The 19494-nt window shown below is 55.8% G+C and overlaps 1 protein-coding gene across 3 annotated transcripts in view; it reads left to right on the forward strand.

Moving 5' to 3' along the window:
• Window positions 1-19494, forward strand: part of LOC311217087 (discoidin domain-containing receptor 2-like) — a 58517-nt gene continuing 39023 nt past the window's right edge. Inside the window, exon 1 of one of the 3 annotated variants that reach the window (XM_084298825.1) lies at window positions 1-69. The gene's annotated coding sequence lies outside the window, so the exon portion shown is untranslated. Of the gene's footprint in view, window positions 70-10173; window positions 10202-15064; window positions 15168-19494 lie in introns of those variants that run through there. The other 2 variants (XM_084298826.1, XM_084298824.1) reach the window with 2 other exon arrangements.

Consider the following 19494-nt stretch of genomic DNA (forward strand, 5'->3'; position numbering starts at 1 on the left):
CGCCCTCCCGGCGGCCGAAAGGGGCCGGGACGCAGCGCGGCCGCCCGCAGCCGCCGGCCGGGCCCTCAGGTAAGCGGCAGCGCCCGGCCCCGCGCCGCCACCAGCGGGGGAGGCGCTGCCCGGGGCGGCTCCGCTCCGCCCCCCCCCGCCGGCGGCTCCGCGGCGCTCGGTGCGGGGCCCGGGGCGGGGAGCGGCGGCCGAGCCGGGGGCTTCTCGTTGCTCGCCGTAGGCCCCGCTGCGCCCTCCCGGGGCCGGCGGCGGCTGCTGGCGGCCGGGCCGGGCTCCGGGACACGGCCGGGGCCCCTCGGAGCCCCTCGGAGCGGCCCCGGGGCCTCGGTCGCCTCCCGCCCCCGGAGCCGCGTTACCCGCGGGGCTGGGGGGGGCACGCACGGGGCTGGCTGCCTGTGCTCCTCGGGGGTCTTGTGGGGTTTTGCCCCTTTCTGAAAGCATTCCTTTTTTATTTTTCATTTTTAAGTAGGGTTCTGTGGGGAAACATCGCTTTTAAACTTTAGTTTGGGCTTTTTTTCTGGTTGCCGCTCAGTGTTTGGGTTTTTGGGGAGCTCGGTGCGTTCCCCTCCTCCTTTCTGCTCCCGGCCCCTGGTGTGGTTTTGTGTCTCGGGCTTCCCAGGGGGCTGATTTGGGGCAGAGGGAGGAAGGGGCAAAGATAAAATACGGGAGTGTGACCCTGTGTTTTGTCGGCTCCTCTGGTGGAATTTTTAAGCGCAAAAGGGAAGAGGAAAGAAAAGAAAAAGTGATAAAGGGGAACTCTGTGTGCCTGGCTTTGTTGGGGCAGAAAGGGGAAAAATGTTACAAGGGAACGGCACCGAGACTCCCGTCTCACTGCTTTTTGTGCTCGGAGATTGAAGGATAACTCAGCGCTTTGATAACTCAACACTTCGGTCTCAAATGCTGAGCTCTTCTGTCTTTAATGGACTCCTTTGGAAAAAGAAAAAAAAACAAACACAAAACACAAAAAACATTGTGAGAAGCGTAGCAGTGATTCCCTGTAGGAGCCAGAAGCAGCGGTGTGCAGGCAGGGCCCCGCTCCCCTCCACCAGCCCCTGGCCCCGTTAGGGTGCTGCTGCCCGGCCGAGTGCCCCCAGCTGTGGGGGTCAATGAGGAGCTCCCCGGGAAGTGGCTGCGGTGCCGCTCGTGGCTTGTTCTGCCCGTGGGTCCTGGCCTCTGGTGTCTAATCGAGGAAAGCAATTGCATTTTGACGAGACCTAATTCCATTAGTCAGGTGTGTGCTTGTCCCCCGGGAGATGTCAGGGTGTGTGAGCTTTCTGCTGCTAGCGAGCGCTCTGTGGCCTTCCGATGGCTGCAGTCAGATCTCTGCCCTGTCCTCAGCTTCCAGGAGCCGTCCATGTGAGACCCTGAGGCTCGGCTTCCTTTTCCTGCCCTGGGAATTGCCCAGGTGACCTCCTCCTCCTCCCCTGGTATGGGCTCCGTGCCTTTCCCAGGAGCGTTCTTCTTTCTCATTCACTTTGCTGTCCAAGAAGACTTCTTATTTTATTTTTTATTTTTTGGCATGTCTTCCCTGAGTTTGGTTTGTACACAGTGACAGCCCTGGCCGTGGAGAGGCTGTGAGCACAGGTCTGTGGTGAGGGAGGGAGAGCCAAGAACAAGATCTGGGTGTCACTGAAAGCTGTCAGCTTGTGATGGAGGAGGATGTTCAAAGCACGCGGCTGTCAGCTGGGGCTTGGGGCAGTTCCATGGGTGGAACCGGGTGGAGATTGGATCCTCCAGCCCTGAACCGCCACTGCGGAGATGGTGGCAAAAAGTTGCATATTTTCTCCAAATACCCTGGAGCTGCCTCAGCTGGAGCAGAGGTGTGACAGGACCTGGCCGGGGTGATTTTTCTGTAGCGGTGCTGCCTGCTGCTGCAGCTCCGTGACAACTGATGCGGTTGCTGTTGCTGCAGGTGTCCTCTTTGCTGGGGAGTTTGCCTGCAGTGGGGGCCCTGGTGGGATCAAGGATGTCCTGTATGAGTGCTTTCGAGTAGGTGACCCCTTTGAGTGGGTGACTGGGGCAGCGAGTGACACATCCAGGTGCTGTGCTCTCCCTGTGGATGCTCTTGGCTGGCCTGAGACCATCCAAAGAAGTTACAGGCATGGGAGAGGCTTGGGCATGCAGCACAGGGGAGGAATTGAGAGGCAGATCTCACGTGGAGCCAGCACGGGGTGGCTGCCTCTGCCAGGCGTGCCCTGGCTGGATGGGCTCAAGGCAGGTTCTCTGTGGGCCCAGGGGTGGGACTTGCTGCTTGGTTCCCTTATTCCCTAAATGTTCTGCCACCCCCTTGGGCCGTTTGTCTCTGCTCGTGTTTGCCAAACACCGCCTGCACTGCTCTTACGCCGCAGCTGCTTTTGCAGGTTCCCAGTTACTGCACAGTTGTTCTTACTGTGTTTTGGTGGCTATAAGCTGATTTTTAAAAAGGAGTTGGAACTTGAGCCGGAAAGCCTTCTCCTTTTCCTCCATGATTTGGTTGAGAAGCTGCACTATGGGGTGCAGCAGCTGAAGCCTGGTGGTGTTGCCCCCCTGTCCCTCCTTACCGCAAGGTGTGTGCCCAGAGACAGTGCTCCTCTGCTGGGCAGGACACTTTGCTTTTAGTAGGTGGCGTACGTTTGGGGGTGTCTGCTCTTAATCTTACAAAATTAGGAACTTGGAGACTTTTTTTTTTTTCCCACAGCGCTTTGTATAGCCTGAATGTTTGCAGTCAAGCAGAGCTAAAGGCCTTTTTTTTCTTTTTTTTTTTTTTTTTTTCTTAAAGAACCAGTTTCTTTAGGGCAGCGTTTCAAATTAGCGTGAGGCTGAGTCGCATTTGGACCTAGAAGGTGCCGTTGTTGACCAGGATGGCTGCACCATGACTGTCACCCCGTCCTGTACAGAACAAAGCCCCTTGCAGTGACCCTCATTGTTCATGGAGGGGCTGAGTTGCCATCCCTGGAGGTGTTTAGAAGTCCTGTAGCTGTGGTGCCTGGGGACATGGCTTAGTGGTGGGCAGCAGGGCTGGGTTACTGGTTGGACTGGATGATCTCAGCGGTCTTTTCCACCCTAAATGACTCTGACTTCATGAACTAGTGGTTGTGCCAGAGCTGATCTTTTTAGAGCTTAGCGAGTGGCCTTAGTGAGGAGACAAATTGAGGGAGATCCCGGTGTGGTGAACTTAATGCTCTGCTCTCGTGGTGATTAATGCATTTTACCTTGCCATTCTGATTTTTGCTTCCTTCGGCTTGTTTCATAACAGTTACTTTTGCAAATTGAACTGAAAATAGGCGCTGGAAGTGGTGAATAATCACTTCCCTTGGAATAATCCCGGGCTGGGAAGAGCCAAGGATTCAGTCCTCATGATCTCTTGTTAGAAACAGGCAAACTTTTTTTTTTTTTTTTTTTTTTTCCCCTTCCTGTATGCTGTGTAGAACATTGAACAGTGATTTCTATCCAAGAACTTCAAGGAAAGAATTTCCAAGTACTTGAATGACCGGCTGGGGGCAGGTAGGAAAGGGCTGCCTGGGTGTCGGGGCCGAGAGCAGGGCAGGGTGTGAGCTTCCATGGAAAGAAGTGAAAAGCAAGGAGGTCTGAAAAGCTTTTCATCTGAAAGCTCAGGGGCTGCAGCTCTGCATGTGCAGGCACGAGAGCGGTGCTGCCTGTTCTGCCACCGCCACGCTGCTCCTCCTCAAGGAACAAGGCATGGCTGGCCCCACAAAGCCGGGCGGATAGGGGAGTCTGGGAAGCTGCTGCTGCGCTGCTTTCTTGCTCTTTGCTCTGCTTGTGCTTCCCCAAGGCTTTCACCAGGAAGGAAAGCGTGGGTCCCTGTGGGGATGTAGCACAGGGCGGAGCGTAGGGCTTGGGGATGCTCCTGGAGCTTCACTGCAAGCCTGGGGAACGTTCTTCTGCATCACTTGAATCAGCTTCGGAGTAAAGGTGGCTCTCTGGGAGCCCGTTCCCTTCTTTTCAGAGCTCCTGCTCTGCTGGTGGCTCCTCTCTGTGGGAGCACCTGGGATCTGTGAGCTGGCTGTGGGGAAGTGCTGATACACGTCCAGAATCCAGGAGTGAAGAAAATGCTGTCTTATATCCAGGTTACTGCTCTCACCTCTTTAATGGATTCCTTGTCCGGATGGTGCTCAACTTGCAGCTCAGAGCTTTTTCTTACACTCTTAAGTGCCTGCTTAAAGTGAAGGAGTTTGCACAGAGATGTGAGTGCTCGCAGGCTGCGGAGGTTCAAAACGTGATGCTGCAGCGCGGTGCTGGCAAACCCTCCCGGTGTCTGGAGCTGTGTGGGAGGAGAGATGGCTTCTGGGCTGCGTGACCCCAATGGGGAGAAGAGCAGCTGGGGTTTAACAAACTGGTTAAAACCGTATAGGCCCCCAAATTCTCAGGAGACATCTCTGCTTTCCTAGAAGCTTCCTTTAACAAGCTGATTTCTCAGGCTGATTGCTTGCAGATGAGCTCACGCGGTGTATTTTGTAGGGAAAGAATCTGAGCTCGGGCTGGGGAGCCAGGGAGCTTTAACACGCCAGTCACATGCCCAGTGGGCTCATGGCACACACAAAACACTAGAGGCAGTGAAAGGAGCCGTCTTCAGGACGGCTTTGTGCTCCAAAAAGAGCTTTCTGAATACGAAGCATGCCAGGGGATGCTCCTGAGCGCTGGGTCCTGTTGCCTGGACAGCAGCAGGAGAGCGAGGAAGTATTTCATCTGTCCTCAGCTCTGTTTCTCTCTTTAGTGTGTGTGGCGCTGGGCTAAGCCCAAGCAAGGGAAAGCTCTCATCTGCCTTAATTCCACGGCCCTCTTTCTGCTGGCGTCAGCAGAGGAATTTGTGTAGGATTGATGATATTTTTGCTCTTAATGCATCAGAATTTAGTGAGCAGCGAAGCCTTAATGCCAGCGTTGTGCTGCGGGGGATCCCGCAGACCTCCGGGCCCTCTCCCAAGGGATGTTTTCCACCTCTCTCGATAGCAGCCGGGCTGAAGGTGTCCTTACTGGGAAGGCCTGTGCTTCCAGATCCATCCCGGGCATGGTTTAAGGATGTTGAGAGTTACACAGAGCTTTTGTGGGGTGGTGGTGGGTGGCTGCTCCCAGCGAGCGGAACGAGCTGAGTTTGTTGCCAGTAGCTTTATGCACAACCTGTTCTCACAGGCCAGGTAGGAAGGTAACCCTTCTGATCGAGGGCCTCTCTGTGCCCGGAGTGATTCCCTCTTCCAAGTCCGGGAATAATCACACAAAACTGCTCGATTTGGGGGGAGTTTCACTGGTACTGATTATGGAAACGGGAGCTGAGGAGCCCCTTGTTTCCAGTCCCTTAAAAAAATAAAATAAAGTCAGACTAGGCAGGGTTAACTTCAAATCAAAACCTGAAATCTGACGGTGTTTTATGTAACTTGAAGGCAGGCACGTAGAAAGCAGGACGCACTAAACCAGCTGACACTGCACGGCGCTGTTCTGTGGGTCCCCTCTGTGAGCTTTTGCTGAAACAGATGGGAGAAAGTCGTCCCTCCAGGTGGGTGCAGACGTGGTGGCACTACTCTCCTGTCACTTCTGCACATCTTCTCCCCCGGAGCACCACAGACGTTGTCCCCAGGGCCTACCTGCACACGGATATTTCATAGAGCTGCTTAGGGTTCTCGTGAGCCTGTAGTACAATGCAGGTTAAAATATCCACTTTCTGTGCCATTGTGTTTTATTTTCTAGATAAAATCGATGTGAACATGACTTGTTTCAGTTCCATTTCCTTACGTACTGCCTAATAATCCCAAGATCATACATTTTTTCCTTCTAACGAAGACGACTGGTAAAGCACTTGATGCTCTGGCTGGTTGCACTGAGGTTGTTTATTTTTCAGAGCAGCTCGACCATATCTTCCTTCACGCTGCTGCTGGATGGGATCCTGCTGGCCTGGTGGCGGGCTGGCTGCCCACCTGGAGACCCTGCACACATGTGGGAGGTGAGGGTCTGTACCCAGGAGGTGCTGCCCAAGCCTTGGTTTGCCCGTGGAGCATTAAAACGCCCGCCTGCTCAGATCTGGTGCTCGCAGAACGCGTGAGCGAGGAATTAACTGGGTGGAGTTGTCCCAAAATCTGGGTTTGGGGCCTGTCTGCTCCTAAGGCAGCAGCTCTCTGGGTGTTTGCTTGGACGGGCTCCCAGCGTGGATGATGCTCTCCTGACCTGGTTTGACTTTTCCTTCGTGATGCCTGGGTACCGAGCCCAAAGCTGCCTGCAGAGCTGCGGGGTCGGGAGAGCCCGACACGAGGTGGCAGGAGGTGGTGGCTTTGGATGTGCCACGGGGATGGAGGAGAGGGTGAGAGGAGGGAGGGACAAAGCAAACAGTCATGCTTCTTCCCAAGGATTGTCGTACGCCCTGAGCCTGCCAGCTGCGATTTGGGAGCCAGGAGAAGAGGGCGGGGTATTCTCTTCCAACCAGATGAATTTATGCAGCGCAAATGAAAAGCGAGTTTCTGTGGGAATAGCATTTAAGGTGTAAAAACGTCCCACCCATCAGTAACGGGGAGCTGCTGAGGGGCGAGCAGAGGCAGAGCTGCAGAGCACGCTGTCTTCTCAGCCTCTTTTTCCTTGAAGGATGAGAATCTGGGCACGTTCTGCTGCGCGTTTTTGTTTGGTGCTGGTCTCGGTCACTCGTGCTGTGTTCTTGCTGAGAGCTAACGCTAGCCAAGCTTCAGGTTTCATCACCCACCCGTAGTGCTGTTATGTTATTTCACTTGTGCTCGTTTGTTTCTGCCTGTCAAAGCACACTGACGGGCAGAAATAGCTGGGGTACTAGGACGAAAATGTCAGCTTGTGGTGGGCGCCTTTCCCTGCACTCAGGGCAGTCCCACCTTCGTGCTGGGGAAGGCGATCGGCCAGGAAGGTTTGTTTTTTTTGTTTGTAGAGGAGCTGAGCTGGGGGTGCCTGTGAGCACAGGCGTGTTGGGAGCTGTGATATTGCTGGGGCTGAGGCGTGGGCCATGTGCTGTGACCCAGCAGGTGAGAACAGGTCCCAGGCTCGCAGAGCCAGCCTCGCAGTGAGCTTCCTCGCTGCCCTCCCATGGGGGTCCCAACGCTGTGAATTCATCCCGTGCGCGTTGTTTTTGGTGGGGTGTTTTGCATTGGTCTGGATTGTGATGGATACTACTCAAGTAACCCCACTCCACAAAGTGTCGTCCCGAGGGCTGAGCCCCCCGCCTTTAGCGGTGGCTCGGGCTCCAGTGTGGCATTTTTGGCCTCCTCCCAGCACTGGAAGGACACGGAATAGCAGCAGTGCCTCGGAGACCTCCCCAGAGCACGGACTTAGTGGGAAATCACTTTGCTAAGTTGCTGCAAACTTCTTGAGCGCTCATGGCCGCCTCGCTTTTAGCTTGTGTTTGTGAAGTCTTGCGAGCTCTTGCCCTTGAATACATGGCTGAAGTTAAATGCCAGAAAGAAATCTCTTATGGCGGGTGCTAATTAGTGCTGGGACAGGCTGACGCAGTGTGCTGACCCCGTCTGAGACCTGCGCGGTGCATCGAGGCACGGGCACTGGTACTGCAGTATCCCTGCCAGGACACGGTCAGCCCGGATTGTGTCAGTGCCGACATCTTCGTTAAGCGGGCCTTTAATTGAATCTAGAGAGATCTCTCCAGAGAAACTCGATGCGAGTCTTTCATAAAGCTGCTGGCAGTAATTCCTCTGCCTCTTCACCGCTGCTATCACAGTCTGTGGAAATGCTGGTTGGAGAGGACATCTGGAGGCCTTCAGCCTGACCTCCCGCTCGAGGTGGGACCGTCTCCAGCGTGTGATTGACTCAGCCGTGGCTTTGTCTGGCCAAGTCTTGGAGACGTACGGGGATGGAGCTGGGTACTGCACGGCTCAGCTTTTATTTGCTTTAGCTCCGGAGCCATACCTACTGAACCGCCCCGCCGCGTGGGTTATGCATTTAGCTTTGAATTACCTCATCCTGCAGGTTTCAGGGCCTTGAAGTGAGCTGTTGGGAAATGTCCCAGCAGGGCTCGCAGCACGGCGTGTAATGAACCTGAATCCTTCTGCCTTTTCCGTGCTAGTACGGGAAATGTGAGCCCATCCTCGTGCTGCTTCCACAGAGAAGCAGCCAGGGCCCCGTGTGTGGTGGTTTTCTCATGTTTGCACGGGCTCCTACAGGTGAGGCAGTGCGTGCAGGATGTGTCCCATCATTGACAGGAGCAGAACGGTGCTCGGCCCTCAGCACCAGAGGGGCGCTGGGCTTGTAGGAGGCACAGGCTGAGCGTGGGGCACATCCCCAGCCCCGAGCTGCGCATGGGATCGGGTGCGGGCCAGCTGTGAGCCCAGGCCGAGGCCACACATACACAAGGCTTGTGGTTGCCTTTCATCTGCCCTCCTCAGCCCCTCGTGCTGGGAGGGGAGCGTTTTCCCCCGGGTTTGCATTTCTTTCAGAAAAACACCAGGTCATGGGTTGAGCGTGCCTGCTGGAGCGCGCATCGGAGCCGCCTGCCATGCTCCCGGGCGCTAATAAGAGCAGAACGGCTCTCAACATCTGAGAAGTAAACTTGCCTCCAGCAATGCCACAAGCTTCTGGAAGTCAATGAATGGCATGTAGCAAGGCCAGCCCAGCGGCCTCCTGTGTCATCTGGGCTGGGCTGGTTTCTTCAGATGGAGCTGGGGATTGCAACATCCCCGCGCTGGCTGGGGCTGGCGGGCCTCGCTTGGGAGGGGGGTGGCAGAAACGCCAGAGCTGCTGGGGAGGTGAAAGCTTCTCTTGCTGGGGCTGTGCTGCAGGGCTGAAATGTGGCCGTGTCCCTGCTGTCCCCATGTGGAACGGGGTGGTTGTGGGGCAGTGTGCGTGCTCACGACATGCAGGTGGGCCCCCTGAGCTGATCGATCTCGGTGGCTACAATCATCTCGCTGTCCTCTGCTCTGTGCTCACCTGGGCTCGGTGTGGTGCTCCTGCTCTCAAGGGAGCACTGCGGTGCTGTGCGGAGAGCGGCGGTGAGCTTGGGTGGGTTTGAAGCTCTGCTCCTGCCAGCGGAGACGCCAAGGGGTGTTCTGCTCGCCGAGAGCCTGCCAGGGCCTTGTCTTGCATACCAGGGGCTGTGGAAAGGGCTGGGAGCGCTGGCGTCTGCTGTCCTCTGGTTGTCTGAAGGAGATGGTCCTTGCTGAGGAATCGCAGAAATGCGGCGGGCGACTGCTGCTGACAGCTGCTCCGTGCGGAGCCCTGGGCCAGAAGTGCAGAGGTCAGGCTTTGGCCGCAGGGGCAGGAGCAGCAGCTCTGCAGGACATCAGCAAGAGGCTTCAGCTGACAGCTCGTGTGGAACCGGCTCATCTGTACACCGGTAACTCTTGCAGGGCTCTGTCCCTGTGCCTCCTGGCTGGAGCTTTGAGCTGGTGCTTACGGTTTGTGGTGACTTCTGCTTGTTGTCTCCGTGTCTCTGGGAGAAAAGCTCCAGTGACGGTGGCTGATCTGGAGCCAGACCTGAGATACGTGCTCAAACATCGCCCTTCCTGGTGAGACCTGCCCAGCACAGGGAACACGGGAAACTTCTGGGTGAGAGCAGTGGGGGCGGAGGAGCAGTGCTGCAGGTGACAGCAGGGCTTGTCCCCAGCAGGGCTTGTCCCCAGTGGTCCCATGAGCTGTGCAGCCCCTCTGCTGCCAGCGCTCCCTGCACCTTCCCTGCTCCAACCTCACTGCGGAGCTGGAGGGCAGGAGGAGCTGGCATGCTGTGCGGGGGAGGAACGCGTGAGGACAATGCTGGGAACATCGGATACTATCTAGTGCTTAAAGCAGAAAGGTCAGCTTTGAAAGAGGCCTGGTGCCTGCTGAATATATCCGCTGGTTCCAGGGATTAGGTGTCAGAAGCCCGGAGCAGAAGGTTACCGTACGTACGAGCGAGCTGAGCCCTTCCCTGCAGCAGCAGCAATTCTCTGCAGCTCTCGCAGGACGCTGGAAGGCACTTGGCTCGTCCCGCAGACGAGAGCGAAGAGGCTGGAGCCTGCTTGGGCAGGTCCCGGTGTCCAGGGATAGGGAGTGGGGTCTGTTTGCAGACAGTGTTTTTCTCTGCCCCTCTCTGACGGCTCAGTTGGCAAAGAGGGACAGGGAGAGTGTTTACAAGTGTGTCTGTGCTGAGCGCTGCTCTACGCCGGGAGTTTACTCTTTGTCTGGATGACGTCTTCGCTGGGGCTCTGTCCCTACAACTGCAGCAAGCCGATCTCGCTCTGCGTGTTCTGACCTGCAGGTGTAAGTACGCACAACTTTCCATCTCTGCCCTCACCCCTGTCTTTGAGGCAGCCCCAAATGCAGCAGCTGGGGCGTGTGCTTAAAGACAGGGCACACAGGAGGCTGCTGGCTGCTGCTGTTCGGATCTTTCATGGTAGTGTTAAAGCTCCAGGTGTGCCTGGGGAGGGTCTGTCCCCCGTCAGGCGTCCACATGTCACCACGTGTGCTGCCTCGTCCTGTCTGAGCCACCTTCCATCGTCCTGCAGCACAGCTCTCAGTGGCATGCTGTGTGCTGCAGTGGCTTGTGGAGGTATTTTTTTTGGAGGTTGCCTCCCATGTTTCTCTGTGCCAGGTTCTGCTCCTCCTCCCTCTCTTCCCAGGTGGGAGGCAGGCGGTGGCTCTCCTCGCAGCAGCAGGCTGATGCTGGCAGAGCTGGGCTGAGCTGAGCGGCCCTTTCCCTGGGGCTGGACGTGCTCTAGCGATGGCGAGAGTATCTGGAGATATTTGAAGGTACCATCCTGTGCCATGTGCTCCAGGTGATCCTGCTCGGCAGGGGGTTGCACCAAAAGATCTCCAGAGGTCCCTGCAACCTCAGCCATTCTGGGATGCTGTGACAGGTGGGGACAGGGGTTGGCTTTCACCACCCCTTGCTGAAAGAATAAGCAGCGCAGCTGCGTGCAGGCCTGACCCCTCGGTGGGGCTGTCCCTTGCTCAATTCCCTTGTCCCTGCTCAGCCTGCAATGGCTCAGCTGAGGCCCTGGTCCCACCTGACAGGAGGTGGTGGTGCTTGCCGTGGCCTTTTTGGGAAGGGCAGGCAGCCGTCCTGCCAGAGCTGGGCCGGGGGTGACTCAGAGACAAGGGACACACGGGGCCCAAGGCAGAGCCGCTGCAGGAGGGTGCTGGTTTGTGCCTGGCACAAAAGGATTTCAGGCTCTACTCCAGTTGTTTTTTTTCTTATTCTCACTCGGACACGTGCTCCTGGCCCACAGCTGGTAACTGTGGCTGCCTTCTGGCCACAGCCATTAAGGTTTGGGCCATCTCTCCTGGCATTCGTTTCTGCAGCGTGAATGTGGAGCTCCTCTTCCCGGGGTGCTCTGGGCTCAGTACAGTCAGATAGTCAAGACCGTCAGTGTGTCTTTAACTGTTCAAGTTGCCTTCACTTAGCACCAAAACGCTCATCAGTGTTCATCCATTTACTTCCAGCACTACCTGGGATAAAAACTTCCCGGTTTTGGTGCAAACTGCTCACTTGTTGGTCAGCCACGAATTTCAGATTTCTTGCTTTGTTGCTCAGACTCACCTGAGTGCAGCTGTTATTTTTAAGCACTGGAAGAAAGCTGGTTTTAAGCCTGCTGAAACATGTCTGGCTTGTAAATAATTAACGGCACTTTCAAGGCATTTTTTTGTCCATGTTGTGAGACCACCTTTTATCTCTTCCGACAAGGCTCTTGAAATATTTCTGGGTTGCAGGATACCACATGGGCGCCACGAAAGTAGCCAAATTGTCCCGTATCAGGATAAACAAGCTCTTGTGTCTAAATCTGTGTATGGAGTTGAAGTATCTGCTGATCGGTCTTCCTCCGCTAATTGCTCTGATCTTTGCTGAAGCCAAGCACAATGAGAGGGAGTTGAAAATGCCAGCCCTGGCCTGAGCTGGCTCCGCTTCCTCGCAGCCTGGAAACCTGCTCATGCTGCAGAAAGCTGTTCTGTGCAAAACCAAAACAGGGTCTGTTGATGTTATTTCTAGTCCTTTGAGAAGATGACTTACTGGTCACATGTGCTGCTATGAGGTCATTAGGAAGTCTCTCAAACACACAACTTGAGAAGCGATGATGCCATTGCAGAAGTATGCTCCCTCTGCGATGTGAGATGCGAAACGCGCTGCAGTGCTCCGGTTTGTAATAGCTTTGAGTGGGATCTGTTATCGTGCATACTTGGGTCTGTTCCAGCGAAGAAAAAAGGGCTGTTTTCTGCTTTGCTTTATGCCTAGGATTGATTAGGGAGCGCGCGCGGCGGGATAAAGTTACATTTCAGAGGGCATCCAGCAGGGAGCCTGTTGCTGCGTCGAGGCGCTGAAGGCAGGCGAGGCCAACTGCAAGATCAGCGGATTTCTCCGTGCCTCCGCGGCGCCGTCCTGCCCCTGGGAAAGGAGCTCCTCAAACCCACGGGCAAGTCGGGCCCCTGCTCTTCCCGGGGCTGTGGGGGCGTGGGAAGCTTTCGCCAGCCCCTCGATGCTGGTTTTGGGGTGGGCTTGGGCTCCTGTGCTGTTACTGGTGCCCCCCTTGGGTTCCCTGTGCTGGGTGCCCCAAAGTGCCCTCTGCCGCTGACCGCTCGTGGCCAGCGGGGGTCCTGGTGGTCCCAGCGTACCCCAGAGGCCTGTGCCCAGCTTGGGCCACGTGCAGTCATGCTGACAGGGCAGGCATCCGTATTTTGGCAAAAAGCACATCCAAAGTGTTTTATCTGAATCGGTACCACCCTCTTGGGGTGGGGCTTCCCAGGCCCAGCAAGGCCTCGTGCCTGTTCATCTCCAGCCTGCTGCCCATCATGTGCTCCATCCCAAGCTGCAGATGAGCCCTAGGGGTTGTCCCCTCATCCAAAAAGATCAGCACGCTAAAACACAAGAAGAAGAGTAAATAATTTTCTGTTCTCAGCACAGAGGTGGGTTGTGTGGCTGAGTGGGGGCATGGAGGCAGGAGGAAGATGGAGCCAGGAAGCATCTGACTTGCCCATATGACCACGTCTTTCATCTCACAGCTGCATTTTCCTGCTCGGATTTGGTGTGGGCACAGTCTGGCTCAAGGCTGCTGCTTCTCTTCTCTCTGAATTCCCCAAATACCTGCTACTTTTGTTCATGCTTCGCTGTGATTCCTCATTGAAGCCTAACGTAGCGTATAAATCTTGGAAGAATGGGCTGAATCGCTCTGCTGCCATCTGTGCTTCTCAGCCTCCCGCTGTGGAATTCCTGTGTCACCGCACACAACACCAGCATCTGCTTCCCACCCCTGCCCAGCCGCCCCTCGCCCAGAAGGACACGTCCCTCTGCTGGGGGTCTGAGCAGGACATCGTGGCCCTGTCCCTGTCCCTGCCTCGTGGCTTCCTCGCTGGAGGGAGGCCAGCACTCGCATTTCCCAGCTGACGAGCCAGCCAAGCACTTCTCTTCCACCTCCCTCTGCTGTTGTTTCCCTGCTGCTGGCCCCCTGACAGTGGGATCGTACCGGTGACCCCAGGTAATGTTCCTCTCAAATCCCAGCAGCCTCCATCACCCAGGTGAGCTTGGGCCCAGCCTGCTGGGGGCTGCCACGCTGTGGGGCTGTCCGGTGGCTGCAGCAGTGGCTTTGCAGCTTCACACCTTGTACCCTCAGCCCCCAGAATCGATTGCATCTGGAGTGGGTTTCTGACCACTTGAGTGGTTACATGTCTTGCTGTGGGACCCCTCTGCTGTTGCTCTGCCCCTTGCTGCGGAGGCACCGGCTCCTCCACTTCTTGCTGCAGCTCCCGAATCAAACCCATGCACCCACTTGCTCCCATGGTCACTGCGCTGATGTCCTCGTCCCAAAGGACGTGGTATTGCAGTGATGCCATGGCAGGGTGCCACCTGCCTGGTCAGCCTTTGTGTAGTTCCCTCGTTTTGTCCCTTGCTTTGAGTCCCAGCAATGTCAGTTCTCCTTGGTGTCTCTGCCCTGGGCTCTCTTTAGTGCAGTCCCCTCTGTCCCTTCTGCTTTTCAGCCTCTGCATTTAGAGGTGTCCGTTCATATAGCAACAGCAGCACACTTGGTGCCCCAAAACATGAAATCATAGCGGTGCCCTTGTGCTGTGTCACCTATCTCAGTGCGCCCCTGTCCTTGGGGCTGTGCTGCTGCTGCAGACCCTGACCCCTGTCCTGTTGCCTCTTGTGGCGGAGCACAGGAGTGGCGATGCTGGTGCTGTGGGCACCAAACAGACCGCGAGGGCACCAAACACAGCAGCCACCTTACAGCCTTTGAGCGGGCAGGGACCCGTGGCTTCCAGGAGAGCAGGCTGTGCTGGCGAGGTTGCCCTCCCCTCGGAAGGAGAGGAGGGGTCTGGGCGGCCCCACATCGCTGGTGGGGTTTAAGCCTCCCGCTGGCCATGCCAGGGGGCAGGATCAGGAGATGGGTGCAGCTCCCCGTGCTTCCTCACAGCTCCCCGAAGCCCTGGAGCTGTGGGACAGCAGCACGAGGTGGAGGAGAGATGCAACTGTGCCAAAGCTGCCCCAACCCCGGTGTGGGTGCTGGGCTCTCCCTCCTTTGGGGCAGGCTCCGGCAGCAGAAGCCCAGGTGGTGGAGAAGCCCCCTGCCCTGCTCTTTGCCTGCAATAATCCTGTCGGCCGGGCTTAATGAGTGACTAGCTGTGCCTTTGCTTTTTACCTTTCCCCCTTTCCCCCCGGCGAAGGGTTTTGAGCGGGCAGCAGGCTGCACTGGCGTCTGCCCGGGGTTTTTCCAGCGAGTGCAAGCGGCTGCGTTAAAACAAGAAGGTGCAGGCTGGCTCTGCCGTGCCGTGCCGGGGCCTGGCTTGCCCCTGGGACTACATGGGCCCTGCTTCCTGAGCAGGAGAGCTGCTTTATGTTGTGGTTTTACTAAATGAATTCAAAGCTTGGCCTCTCTCCAGGCAAAGCCTGGGCCAAGTGCCAGCAGAGCAGCCCCTGGGGAGAGCGCTGGAGCGAGGAGGGGCCAGCGGAGCGGGGAAGAGCGGAGGAATCCAAGGAGGCCGGTTTGCCGAGCAAACAGCTCTGTTTCCATCTGCTGGGCCGGGAGTTGCTATAGGAACTGCGATGATAGAGGCAGGGCCATCTCTTGGGCCTGTCTGCGTCTCGCGGAGGGAGGGAGGAGGGAGGAGTTGCTCAAGTTTGAACATATCATGTGTGCTGGTGGAAAGTTGCAAGGAATGTCGAAACTACAGCCTGGCTGGGTCTGTGGAGCCCAGCAGCCACGCTGCCGTCCTTCCCCGCGCTCAGCAGCCCCCGAGCGAGGCAGGTAGGGTCCTTCCAGCGGGGCTCGGCTCTGAGCTCGCTCCAGCCAGCTCTCCCCGGCGCCTTTCTGTCCCAAACTGGCGAAACAGCCAGCTTCTGGGGGCTGTAGGGGTGGCAGAGCTGGGAGCTGGAGGCTTTTGGCCCTGCTGGGAGGGAGGCGGTGGCTCTCCGTGCCCTGTTTCGCTTCCCATGGCTGCGGGGGGATTCGCGGCCCTGCGGGTGTTGCCGCAGCGCTGCGTGCCCAGGGCCCTCCGGCATCTGGGCTCTCCTGTGTTTGATCGAAACGGGGAGCTGGCCGGTGCCATTTCCCCGGGACAAAAGCACTTTCTGGGGCCGGGGCTCTCCAGGCGAGCCCGTGGTGTTTGAGCTTTGTCAGTCGTGCCTGCCTGAAGTGCTGCGGGGCGGGCGGCGAGGGGGATGCACAAAAGCCGGGGCCAGCAGCAGCTTGCCCGAGCCCCGCGGCTCCAGCCCCGTGCTCTGTTCCCAAGGAGGCGCAGACCTCCCTGTCCCCTCCTGATTCACCCACTGCATTTTTTTTTTTTTTTTCTCAGTGTAAAACTTTTCAGGCTCATGTTTAGCCTGAAACACAGAAGTGGAAGCATGCAGGAAGCGGCTCCCACGAATCCTTGTTAGGGTTGACCATGGGGCTTTCCAGTAGCAGCCGCCCCTGGTAAGTCTGATTATTTCCCTGGTAAACCCCCTTTTTTCAGGTGCTGAGCACTTTCCAAAATATCCCCATTCCCACTGGGGCATTCCAGGGTCGCTCTCAGCTCCGTGGGTGTTTAATAGCTTTAGCTGAAATTTCATCCACCTCTTTTTGGGTCATGGAGGATAATCTGTTTTTAAAAAAAAAAAAAAAAAGCGGACGGTGTTGTTGTCTTTTGAGAGGCCGCACAACCAGCTGCCCAGGCCCTCGGTGTGATCTCTGTGCCCAGAGACGAAGCTTTCTGAGCTGGGTGGGATCGCAGCCCCCCTCCTCGCACCCATCTCATCCCCGGCAGCGCCTGCCTGACGCCCGGCTCCTCGAGAGCTCGGCTACAGCCACCGGGAGTAACCTGCCCCTGGAGGAGAGCTTCCTGGCCGTGTTAATTACGGGTCTGCTGCTGCCTGCCTGGATGAAAACTTGCATCCTGCACACCTTTCCTTTTACTCTGCTAACGTAACTGCAGATGTTCTCATTACAGAGATCCACTTCCAATATTTTACGGAGTTACTGCCACAAAGCAGTGCAGGAGCATGTCCCGGAGGCTTAATGTGCATGGTCTGCCACGGAATTTCATTTCCTCAACTTTAATTTGTTGTTTTTTAATTTCAGTTCATTTTCAATATGGAAAAGAGGTAAATGGGATCCTTTCTTTGGTCTAGACATCATTATTCTACATGTTTTATTTTCCTCGTGTGCTCTCGTATTTCTCTCCTCATTGCCTTAAACAATCCCAGGATTTTCAGGTTTCCCCACAGCTACCTGCCTTCTCTGGGTAACTGTGAAATCTCGTTACTTCTCCGTGAGCTCCTGTTTCTGGTCCATCTTGAGGAAATTAGATCAGACTTTGCCTTTCTGCCTTTCCATGGCTGTGAAACGCTAGGAGAGCTTTTCCAGTGTTCTTGTATTTTCCTTTGTTTATAAACAAAACGTTTGGTTTGATTGCTTGCAATACACTGTGGTGAGCAGAGATCTTCCCTGAGCTGTCTCTGGTCATGCTAGGTATTTTGTTGGAACGCTGAGCTCATTAAAATTCCACAAGAAGTTAAACTTTATCTTTTAGGGTTGTGCTAGTAAATAGTAAACCCAGCAGGACACGGTTCGACCTGCCTGAAAATCCTCCTGGGGCTCCGCGGGCTTGCGGCCGGGGTTCAGCTGATCGGTAAGGGCTGCCACTCGCTGCTCCCCTCTTTGCCAGGCACTCCGTAAATGACACTTTAAAAGCACTTTGCGTAGTAAACAAAGCTCGAAGAGCACAGAACAGCCACGTGCACCCAGGCTTCTGGTCCTCAGGACTGCCGGCAGCCTGGCCCCTGGAGCATTGGGTGGCGGGGGCCAGACCCTGACCGCTGCTGCCTGCACCTCGGAGATGTTCTGCTCTGCGGGGTGCTGTCGGTGGTGGTAACGCTCGCTTCTTTCTGACACTGGAAGAGCTTCCTCCAGTTTGGCCTCTCGTTGTAAATGCACGGCTTTGCACACCTATAGATGTTGTGTGGTAAGGTTACGGCAGAGCTGGTGGTGCTCCTGGAGCTCGGGATGAGGGCAGTGACAGGTGCATGGGATTTCCTCCTCCTGAATGAAGGGACACTCTACAAAGCTCATAAAACGTAGCTCTTGGTGGTATTAGCATTTCTGCGGCGGTCTGATGGGAAGTAGGTTGCCAGCTAAACTCGTCGAGGTTCCAACGCGGAGTTTCTGTTTTCATTTTCACTGAACCATCCCTTATGTGTTTGGCTTCCACCCCTGTAAAACCCAGCAGATTCTCAGCTTGGTGTTGGATACTGTGCACTGCTATGTGCATTCGTTTGCTTCCCTTCTGGTTTTGCAAAGAGCCCGGCCCGGTGATCGTTTCACCTTTTAATGCAAAGCGCTCTGCCTGGATTCTTGTAAAAAGTGCAGGTAGGCAGCCACTGCTGTGAGCTGGGTGTTTGGGAAGGCAGCAGTTAATGAGAGCTGAAGATAACTGAGAAAGTACAAGCGTAGCTCAGGGCAGTGAGAAATACTTTGATATGTGTGTAACAACAAATTTCATCAGTGGTGTTTATGTAGAACTGCTGGCAAAGATTTGAAAAACAAAAAAGACAAATACGCACTGATTACTTCTGTGTTGTTATTAGCAAAGCCTTCCCTCTCTCTCCTTTGTAAGGCTGTTGAAATACCTTCTGTTGCACTGGCAACGGGGGAGGCTGTTAAACACCAGATAACACTTCACAATCTTTGAAACTTGGGCACGACTGGAGCCTGCTTGAAGCAAATCGCCAAAACCACTTTCTGAATCCCGGCTGCTGGAGAACAAGGCTGGGAAGACTGCAGGGCTTCCAGAGTTTGAGAAAACATTAATGTTGGAGCGATGCTTTAAAAGATAGGGGGAGCAGGTGACCAGCAGGCAGCTGGGACTGACTCCAGGCCAGAGCGAGGTCTGGGGAAGCTGATGGGTTAGTAAATTGTTGTCAAATTAAAGAAGGAACCCACTCGGTGATCCACGTGCTCTGATAGAAAGCAGATCCCATCTGAAAGTGCTCAGATTGTGGTTTTTAATGAGATTCCTGTCCCCGTTGCCAGAAGTAGCCGGGCTGACATCACGTACCTGGACCCGACCAAGCTCCCCGCTGCCGACCCCATGGTGCCGCTCCTGGGAGGCAGCAGCTTTGGGATGGCAGCGGGACTGCTCCCCCGCTGAGCTCGGGGCTGTGGGGCTCACACAGCTGGTGGGCTCCAGGCTGAGAGCCCCTCCTGGGGGGATGGTGTCTGCTCTGTGTCTGCCGATAAGGTGCACGAAGGTGGCCGTGTCCCAGTTCCCGTGTTGCCAGTCAGTACTGCGTTGGGTGGGCTGAGTTTTGGTGCCTCCTGGGAGCTCTCAGAAGTAGCAGGGAGTGGATCCGTGCTGGCCATAGCCCAGGCACCTGCAGTACCCCAGCTCCATGTGGGATGCGCTCTGCTGTCCTTGCCTTGCCCGTGAGGAAACCATGGGGAGATAGAGGAAAATCAAACCAGGGCAGTCCCAGGGCTGACCTCTCCTGTGGTCATTGGGGAGAAAATATTAACGAGCTTCACCCTGAAAATGGCCTCACTTGGGAGGCTGGGGGAGTGAGGGTGGTTTAGCTGGGGCAAGAGAAGGCTTTGGGGTACCAAGAAGAGGTCATAAAGAGCCTGATCCTCTTCTTGATAGAGGCACGTGGCAGGAGGGCTGGCAGTGCTCACAGGTGGAAATAACAGGAAGGTCTGGCTTGGCATAAGGAGCAGAAAGCTTTGCCTCTGGGGACAGCCAAGCACTGGAGGAAGTTGCCCAGCGAGGCAGGGAAGCCTCTGTCCTTGGAGGATTTTAAGACCCAGCCAGCCAAAGCCCCGTGCAGGCTGCTCTGAAATTAGTGCTAACCCTGCTCTGAGCAGGAGGGGGATTAGATGCTCTCCCGAGGATCTCCTCCAGCCCGAATAATTCTGTGCCTCGGTAACCTGATCTCCTTCTGAGTGCGAGTTTGAGCGCAGTTAAATAAAAGGTTATGGTGGAGCCCCTTGAGAATGGGGAGGGAGGAAGGTGGTTTAGATTGAGTGCTCTTAATACTCCATCTGTCATCTGTGTGGTTAACGTGTCTCATAAAGGGCTGCTACGTGAGACTCGGAGTGGGAG

Source organism: Netta rufina, assembly GCF_964035555.1.
Source record: "Netta rufina genome assembly, chromosome: 20".
Classification (NCBI taxonomy): Eukaryota; Metazoa; Chordata; class Aves; order Anseriformes; family Anatidae; genus Netta; species Netta rufina.